Source organism: Manis javanica, chromosome 13 (genome assembly GCF_040802235.1).
Source record: "Manis javanica isolate MJ-LG chromosome 13, MJ_LKY, whole genome shotgun sequence".
Lineage (NCBI taxonomy): Eukaryota > Metazoa > Chordata > Mammalia > Pholidota > Manidae > Manis > Manis javanica.
The window spans coordinates 2,956,492-2,966,691 of NC_133168.1; positions in this window are offsets into that span (position 1 = coordinate 2,956,492).

Below are 10,200 nucleotides of genomic sequence, written 5' to 3' on the forward strand. Positions count from 1 at the left end.
GTCTGACAGCCTATTACAGGCTCATTGGTACTGTCCTTTAAAGAATGGTTAAAATGCCTACTTCAGTTTATCTGCTTTCTTTCTTCTGCTAAGCTCTTCTGTTCCCTTTCTTGATATATGGCCTTTCTGTATATACTGTCATAAAGGACGTCTCTGGTCTCTCTGTTACTGTCCACGATATCCTATCAGAAGACAGCATTTGCAGGAACAGCTTCATTCTTAAAAGGACATTTCTTATTTCTGAATGACCACAGGGACTTCAGTTGTGAATAAAGGTGCCAGGCAGATGTTGCTTTTAATTCCGATGGATTGATAATGGGCACCCAATTCATCCCAGGTCACTATCATGCCGGGCAAGCATACAAACGGAGGCACATTCCACATGTTAAGTATTTAAAAGCCATAAATCAAGCTGACAACTGTTAAGTAAAATTTGCTTCATCCTCCTATGGAAGCTGCATAATGACAAAAATAAAACGTTTAAAGAGATGGTTCTTATGTTTAAAGTTGGTTAACATGACTAAATCTAATTATCATTACACATGTCTGAGTGTTCTGTTGATGGGCTACTGATTTTGGGGCGAGACATAAAAACATGCATAATCCATAAATGTTCCCATAAACTTATTTTTCTTACTTTCACTACAGCAAAATCACGAATTATTTTATCAAGATTTTTGGCAATAATCTAAAGGGTTAAAAAAGAAAATATAATAGCATTCAAATGTTGCTTGAATATGTTTTCACTAAAATGTACATTGAAATAAAAATTAAAAAATTAACATTTTGAAAAACATTAAATTTTTCTTCTAAAACATTCAAAATTATCTACTAAAATTAAAAAGTAAAGAGCAAATTATTAATGAATATCAACATTTTAATACAAATTCTTTAAATGAAGATGACATTTTAGATTTATTTCTTGAAAATTTAATTAAGTGCTATTGAGTAGTTAAGTAAAAATAAAGCACTTTAAATTCTTATGTTCGCTGTTCATCTTGTTTCCAGTGTAAAGAACTGGTATCTGAATCGTGCCTGTTATGGCAAATTCATGAGTATGCAAGTTCACATTTCATTTTGTAAGAGATTCCTCAGCAGTCATGGGGATTGGGTGGAATACCCCCCAAAGTCACGAGAACCTCCAGAGCTACAAAGTAGAATGAAGAGAAGCAAGAAAACGGACTTCCAGCTCCCTGGGAAATTGAGCCTGTCCTGCAGGAACCCACTTGTTCACGTTATCTCAGAGGAAGGAGGCAGTTAATCCACTCAGTTTTCCTCTTACCTAAGGATCTGAGCCACTCACATCCTTCCTAGAGCCCAAAGCAAAATGGCACAAACCACCAGCTGTCAGTGCGTTTGGATTCAAGCGCCTTTCTTTTGTTTTTTGAGGACAAGGAGAGGAGCCGTGGCAGGTGGACGCAGGCCAGTGGTGCAGGTGATCTGGCACAGGCCAGGGGCCCCCCGACCAGGATCTGAGGGCAGGCCTAGATGTGCTGCACCCTGGGCCTTAGTCCACTGGGGCTGCTACAAACAGAATGCAATATTCTGGGTAGCTTACAAACAATGAATTTATTTCTCATGGTTCTGGTGGCTGGAAGGCCAAGATCTAGGCGACAGCAGATTCGTTATCTGATAACTGCTTCCTGGTCCATCCATGGTGTGCTGGGGAGGAAATTTCCTCCACTCTTAGAGGCCCTTCAAGCTGGTCTTAAGAATCAAATTGACATGAGACAGATAAGCAGGAGAAAAAAAGTTTAATGACATATGTAAGGGGAAGCCGTAGACAAGCGTTCCCAAGATGGTCAAGGACAATGAGGAATATACGCCATCCTGAACCCAGGAGTGGGGCGGTGGGGGTCTGAGACTTCAAAGAAAGGGGAAGCAATTCACAGGAATATGAAAAAAGTAAATATTTGATAGACAAATGTTTGTGGGGCCACGATAAACAATGTGGGAGGCACACAGAGGAATTCTAACAGACTTGGCCACAGTCCCTCCGTGTCTACCATACCTACCTTGCCTTGCAGCTGTCCACGGCGACAGCTCTCCTGAGGAGCAGATCCTCTAACTAAACTCTTTTTATGCAGTTGGGGGCTGGGAGGTCAAAGTTCCTGAGTCTTTGGGGCCTCGCTTGTTCTCAGCTCCCAACTACTCTGCATGTCCCAGGGGCACCTCTTGGGGTGGCCTGCCCTTGGTCCCCAGGGCTGTCCTCTCCCTGTGTCCTCACAAGGCAGAGGCGGGGAGGGAACTCTGTGGAAGCTCTTTTCCAAGCAAACTAATCCCCAGTCACCTCATCGCCCCCCCCCCTCGAAGGCCCACCTCCAGATACCATCCCGTGGAGACCTGGTGTCTACATTCGGAAGGAGAGCAGAAGGGCCCCCCCAAACTGTGCCTCTTTGGCATCAGGATTATTTTGAGAATCAGCAGACACAGAAGCTCTGAAAACAGAGAAGCTAGCCTTTTATAAGGGAAATTTACACTTACAAAGAAATTTCCCTCTGTAAGGGTGCCTCCCTCTCTGTCCCAGGAGGAGAAGGTTGACTCTAGATCACCAGGGACTCTTATCGGTGGAGAAGATCTCTACCCCTGCTGTTCCTGCCTTAGGATAATGACGGTTGTTGGTTAATCACCTAAAATATGTTAGGAATCTTAGCTTCTAACATCCTGGGTTTAGAATGGAACCTTGGCCTTAGGGCGCAGTCCCTCCGGCTCTTACTACACTGTCTATATCTTAGCATTTTTTGTCATGGCAGGAAAAAATGATCACAATGCTTGTCCCCTGTCCCTGCTCTGTGCCTCAATACCATCATGATAGTCTGTGTTACGCTATTTTAAAAATGGGGTTACTCTTTCTACGACAAGAATTTAACAAGCAAAGACATTTTTGTCAGTACATGTCCTTCCCATGACTTACTTGTCACATAAAATCAGATTACGCACCATCATTTCTCTACCCCGGCTCCACTATACATTTTATGAATTTTAAAGACCCAGGTTTTAGGTTTTTAAGATTTAGGAGATGATTTTCATACTTCTAGTTACGGTTAGTGGGGGAGCTATGCCTTGGGAGTTTCCTTATTCCACTTCTGCAAGACTGGGGTGTCCCTACAGCCCTGGTGGCCCTGGAGGGCTTGCCCAGGGCCCCTGAAGCACTGAGCGGGAGTACTTCCCGTCAAGCGGGTTTCGGGAAACAGAAGAGGAAAAGAACTCTGAGTAACTCATGCCTACATATATGATTATGTACATTGAGAGGATCAGGTTCACGGGGTCACTTATTTTGCAGCAATGGCCCTGGCCTGGCAGTGCCCTGCGCTGATTGCGAGGCCATCGGCTTCTGCGCTGCAGGGCACCTCCAGCCCCTGCGAGGCTCACTGCCCATGGCAGGGCATTCAGCATTTAATGGTGTTCTTAGTTAGGTGTGCTGACCCGAAGATGGAGTATTCAGAAACATCCGCGAGGCGGGTGGGGAAGAGGGACTGGGAATTCCAGCAAGAAGTCGGGGTGGGTTTGGGACTGTCTTTGGAGAGGTGAAGGGGGAAGGTGTGAATAACGGAAGGAAATGCACATTTGCATAGATCATTAATGTTTGAATTGAGGGCTGTGTGGGACAGCAAGAGCTGGTAGGAGCTGGAGGCGGGATGCTCGGGCATTAGTGAAAGAGCAGTCACCCTGCAGACTCCGTCGCAGACCGCCTGCGCAGGCTCGGGGGTCCTACAGGATAAGCCAAGACACATTAAGACTGTGAAGAGTTCCTTCGAGCCAACATCCATCCCGACTGGGCAATGCTAAGTGGGAGGTGGTTAGAGCTCCACTGGCCCGAGGTGGGGGGGCAAGACTTCAAGAGCCGATGCAGACGCAACGCAAGGAAATGGTTTGGCCGGAGCCTCCGTAGTTGCTGTACCTGGGAAAGCCTACTTGGCTGTGTCTGATTCGTTGCCCTTATGTTTCAACTCATAACCTTAAGACGTTTACGGGCTTTGGTGTGCTTATGCAGGCTGCCGCGGCGCTAGGGCCACCTCCGTCCAACAGCCTCCTGCTCAACAGGCAGGGGTCAGATCAGATCCTTTTCACAAACTGCTTGGAAAATACCCCCATCTTCATCCTTTCTCTGAGCCCTGTTTCTGGTGAAATATCATACTTTACGTCGACTGGCTAGGGTAGTCCTGCCAGGAACCTAGTAGAAAAGCGGAAGATTTCTTATCAAGCTGTCTTCCTGGGAGCCCTCTGATCGTGTGGTCACCTAACCCTTCTCTAAATTGCCTTCGTTTAGCTCATTCTCCCAGGATCCTCTCAGTCTACAGAACTTGCCCGATAAGGCAGGGGAAGTATAAAGGATAAAATTGTAAAAAACAAACGCAAAACCTATTTTCCAGCCTCCACTTGCTCCGAGGGTCCAGATTTTAAATGACAGTAGCAAATTCTCTACCTATAAAAAAAAACACACTGTTTTTGACCTTCTGTATCTTTATGCTTCCATTCTTTTGAGTTTGAATTCTCTACACACATGCATGATTGCTTACACTGCAGTTGGGTTCCCTGTAATACCCAGATCTCTGGGTTTGGTTGTTGTAGAAGGGCACTAATGGGGTGGCCACTAGTCAGTGGCTGTGGAGCACTTGAAATGTGGCTGGCCTAATCCTTCAGGTACAAGTACAAAATACACAGTGGATCTCAAAGGCTTAGTAGGTGTGGACGGATTCTACGATGGCTCCCATCCTTGAACCATTTCCTCCCGTTTGGATGTGGGTGGGACCTGTGACTTGCTTCCAAGCCATAGAATATGGTGTCGGTGATGGAGGTCACGTCCACAATGACATTACTAGGTCCTAACTTCTATCTTGCTGGCAGACTCTTTCTATTGACTGTGTTTCCCTTGCTGGCTTTGATGAAGTAACCCATTATATGGAAGGACTATGGGGAGCCCCCAGCCGTCAGCTGGCAGCAAGGGGAGCCCTTTGGTCTGGGCCTACAAAGATCCCATCCACAGCCACGTGAGCTCAGAAGTAGATCCTTCCCTAGTCGAGCCTCAGATGAGACCCAGCCCTGGCTCACACCATGACTGCAGCTTTGTGGGAGACCTTGAATTAGGGGTCCAACTGAGTCGTGCCCATGTTCCTGACCCACAGAAACTGTGAGATAATAACTGTGTTCTTGTAAGCCACCAAATTTGTCACCTTCATTACACTGCAATAGATAACTGCTACAGAGCCAAAAAAAAAGATGAACTATCTCATTGATGATTGTTTACTATTGTTACATGTTGAAATTATAACATTTTGGATACACTGGGTTCAATAGAACATTTTACCAAAATTAATTTGACCTGTTTCTTTTATTACTCTTTTTAATGTGGCTACTTGGAGATCAAAAACGTAAAATATGTGGCTGGTATTATATTTCTATGGGACAGCACTGGCATAGAACTTCCAAGGAGTCAAGAACGTCGGGTAGCTTATGCAGTGCGGCACGCTGGAGGGAGGTGGCTGTTACATTGTCAGTACCACCCTGGCACTGATCGGGACACGCTGCTGAAACAGAAAATGGTCTGTCACTTCTGGACAAGAATGATCCACCCTTTTTGAAGATGGGGGAAGCTGTTGTATAATTTTTGCCCAAAGGTGGTATCTCCTTAGTCTTCTTTTAGATGCTGCCTTCAGGGTTTAATTTGTTTCAAATTAACAGCAGGTGGCAGACGCAATTACAGGGAAAAGACAATCACAAATTAAGCTTGTTGTTTTGAACTTATTTGCAACTGCAGCTACACATTCAGGGAATAAATGCTAATTATTTTGAATTATTTGTTTACTTGTGGTGTCCTATGCGTGCCTTTTACTGATTAATGCTTCACAACGTATGCTGCATCTTTTATTGCTAATTAATAAAGCTATAATGACAGGACCAGCAGTGACCCTGAACTCTAGGTAATTATTTCAAACCACTTCCCTGTGAGGCATCTGATTTTCCCAGGACAGGTGGTCCCACAACTTCCCAGGGAACGTCTGCTGTCCAGAGCTGTCCATGCTAATGCAGGTTGTTGCGATCTGCCAGTGTGTCCCGGCAGAAAGAAGTGCTGTCAATGACCAAAAGGTAAGCAGGGCATTTGGGTGACTAGCTGTTGTGCCTTTAAATTAATATTTTTAAACTGCTTACACCTTTCTTTAGAGGAGAGTTTGAGGAAGTTAAGGAAGATGGAGGGACTCTCAGTGGCAGTACATGCAACATGGTCTCTTTTATCTCGAAGAAATTAGCCAACAAAACAAAACAGCAACCAAACAGGTTAACAGGTTTGATATTCCTACATTCAAGTGCTTCCCTAAGCATGCAACAAATCTCTCTTCAAACTGTAAACAGGATTCTCCACAGAAGAGGGTTTTAGAGAAAATATTTGCTTCCTCATTGTACGTTTAGTGATGCTGAAGGGTCCCTTGTAGATTAGTGCCCTCAGCACTGGCTGTCCTTAATTCCATTCTGGTTGGTCATAAACAAGAGCCTCTCTGAAATGATCTCTATAGCATGTTTTTTAAATATATAAAGAGTTCTTATAATAAATCAAAATGAAACAGGAGAAGTCTTCTAGCTGGTTAAAGAACTTGTTGGCTTAATGTCCAAAGATATATGGAAAACTAACACCTATCATAAAAATTCTAACTTCAAAAGTGTACTTGGACCGGGATGTGTTGCTCTGCTGAGGCTGAAGGTAGTTACGGGGACCAAGTCCCAGCCTCAGGTTACCAGATCCTGTAATCATAATATGCACAGTGTAACTCCAGGATTGAAATGTGCTCTAGGCCCAGAGAAGGTGGCCTCTAGCGTATGTTCAGAGGAATTTTTGTGCAGAACTGTTTTAGCCTTGTGCATGTAAGACTGGGTTTTGAGAGAAAAGCCATTAAGCTTCCAGGTCTGATCTCACCCGCATCACCCAGATTTTGTCATCTGCATCGTGTGCCCCCAAGAGGGATTTCAGGACCTGGAAATGTGTTCTGTCTTGGAAACTACTGTACCCGGGCTTTGCATCCTGACCGCCCGCCTTACTTCTGCACGCTTTCAGTGAGTGGGCTCTGTTTGTCTAGCCAAGTGATATCTGAGTCCAGATTCTTCCCGCCCAGAGCACAACCCTTAATGTGTGCGGAAAGGCGGTCTTTACGAAGAACAGTCCATAAGAGGGCCATTCCCAATGGCTAGTGTTAAATAGCTGAAAAAAAAGTTTAATCTCACTGAGAGCGAAAATACAAATAAACATGAGGTCTTCTTTTTTCTCCTGTGAGATCAAAAAATATTTTAGACTGTGATCTCCCATTTAGCAAAGGTCTGTGAGTCAGGCTGTCTCACACACGGCTGTTGAGAGTGCACATTTCTAGGCACAATCTGGCAGTTTATTTCAAGAGCCGAACTTCCACTTTAAGGAATGTATTGTTAAGAAAATAACCAGAATGAAAAAAAACAGAATCTGCGTGTGTTCATGAGGTCATCTGTAATAGGAACAAATATCCAAGGAGAAAGAGTATTGTACAATCATTATGAGTAATGTTCTGGAAGACTGCAATCAAAAAGAAAAATACAACAAAACCTACCGGAACTCTTCTGAGATAACACCAGTTCAGATCCAGCACGATGGGGCCTCATGCTCGGCAGCCCCTCTTCTCTAACATGGGTGTACGGCAGCCCTTATCTTCCAGGAGATGGAGAGTTTGAGGGAGGACGAGGCTGAGCAGGGGGGCAACACGCATCCCTTATTGGAAAGCAGGGAAGTGGCAGGTCTGCCTAGTGCTCTTCTAGCTCCATTCCAGAAATTGCCGCTGCTGCCAGCGCATGACCCCAGAATCATCCCCATCAACACCTGGAGCAGGTAGAAGCCCCCAGGTGCACCAAACTGAAGCCAGGCCCTGGCTGGGTTTGGACCTAGCAGAAATCCTGGCTGGCTGCATCCCAGGTCATCCCAGTTACTCCACGGCCTTTATAATAATGCGACCTCCCATTTCTGATAAAATGTTTTGACCCTTTTCTATTGAATGAAAAAAGCAAGACAGAAAACTTTATGCACATTTCCTCCTGATTCAGCAAAATCAATAAACAAGCAAACTCTAAATAGATGTATGTAAACAAAAAAATATTTAAGCAGTTATAAATTCTGGTTTGTGGGCTATGGGTAATTTTAATCTTCACTATTCTATATTTTCAAAATCTTCCTATATTGGACATGTATTACTCTTAAAATCTGAAAAGGATGTGAAAGAATATTGAGGAGAACTTTTTATAAAAACCTAAGAGGTCTGTACACAAATCTGTGGCTCTCCATAGAGCAATCCCTCTTCAACCTATCTAACTGAATTCGCGTGGTCTCATGTTAATGGTGAGTGTCACAGAACGCATCTTCTTTAGAGTGACGTCTTAAAACTATCCTGGATAAGATGTTAGCAGCATCTGCTTTAGATATTGTGGAATCTTGAAACAACCGTGTTAATAGAATTTAGGAAGGATTTCACAGTCTGATAATGCGATTCCTCTCAGGCTCAGAGTAACATTTTATTACACATACATCTTGTTACATGTTATGACATCCTATTGCTTTATAAAAATATTTAAGCCAATTTTCCTGGCCACTCAAAATTTTACTGATCTCTTGTAGCATAAGGAACCTTCGGCTTGAATCCTTATATAAAGTGGAAGGCCTGGGAAAAGAAAGGGACATGGAAATAAGACTCAAAAGTATACAAATATAAAAAATACATGTATTTTCACACTCCTCCAATTTCCTAATTTCCAAGCAAAGGATCATTTAAGGTCCACATGCAAATGGCAAGTGATGTAGCATTCTTGGGGCCTGGAGACTTTTCTGTGAGGTGGAAGTGGGAATTCATTGACACCAGAATTTGAGGACCTCTTTAGGCCTTGACTCTGCCACCTTCTGCCAGGAGCAGAGGGGGAATCCTGGGATGATTCCTCAAAGGGATGGAGGCCGCCCAGTGCAGGCCCTCCGCCAGGGCCACGTCTGTGCCCCCTGAGCTCTTCTTTCCTCCTCGGCCTCGGGGACGCGAGATGCCGCAGGGTGAACAAAATGAGGAAAACTGGGGCTTTGCCTGGTCATTCTCACTATTTTTCCTCTAGCTCGGTTCATCATTTTCCTCGTTTCTCCCCAAGGCTTTTTTGTATGCCCTCCGGACAGAGAAAACTGGCCTCAGCTGTCAGAGGCGGGTGAACTGAGACCGAGCCGGGATTTCTGTTCCAGAGCCGGGGAGTGATGGACGCAGGGCTCCCGAGGAGATGAACAGCGGCCCCGAGGCCCCAGGGGTTGGAGGAATCGGCTTTCCACACCCTGGCTTTGTGCCAGTCCAGGAGGGAAGGCCACAGCATGTATTGACATGAATTTATTTCAATGATTTGATGTTTGTGAATGAATAATGTACAAAATTCAGAGTATACACCAGGATGTAGTGAAAAACGGGTCTCTCTTCTGTGCCCTGGCCAGCCTCTTCCCATCCTCAGCAGGAAGCACAACTATCAATCTTCTGGGTTCCTTCGGAAATATTCTTTTTGTCTAGTTTTTTATTTTTTGAAACACAGTGCCACACTGTATAACTGTTTTGTACCTTACTTTTCACTTAAGAATTTATCTTGGAGATTTTTCTTTATAGAAAATATTATATTCTTGCTCTTTTTAATGACTTGTATATTTCATAATCTGGACATGCAATCGTTTCTTTAGCTGGCCGTCTATCTGTGGATAACCAGTGTGTTTCTGATTCTTTACTGCCATAGCATAGCAACAAGCTTTTGAACATATATATATTTTTTGCATTTCTGCAAGTATATCTGTGGGCTAAATTTCTAAAATGAGAAATCCTAGGTGCAGGGGGGCATATTTCTAAAATACTGCCAGAAGTGAAATTTCTTTCCCTAATCCCATCAGTACCGAGGAGAGGGCCTGTGTTCTCACATCCTTGACTACATAATAGAGGCACACTGAATTTAAATTTTGGCCAAAGAGATTAAGAGTTGCTCCTTTTATTTTTCATTTCCTTTAAGGAAAAAATCCCCAGGATGCTTAGAGGTAGGCCTCCTGCGGCTCAATTTGCATCTGAAAATAGTCACAATTCCTTCACTTTACATTTGTTTTCTCATCTGATGAAGCTGAAGGTCTCAGAGAATTCCTTTGAGAGACTCCAGAGGGGAAAAAAGAAACGAAAAGTCCAAGCCCCTCAT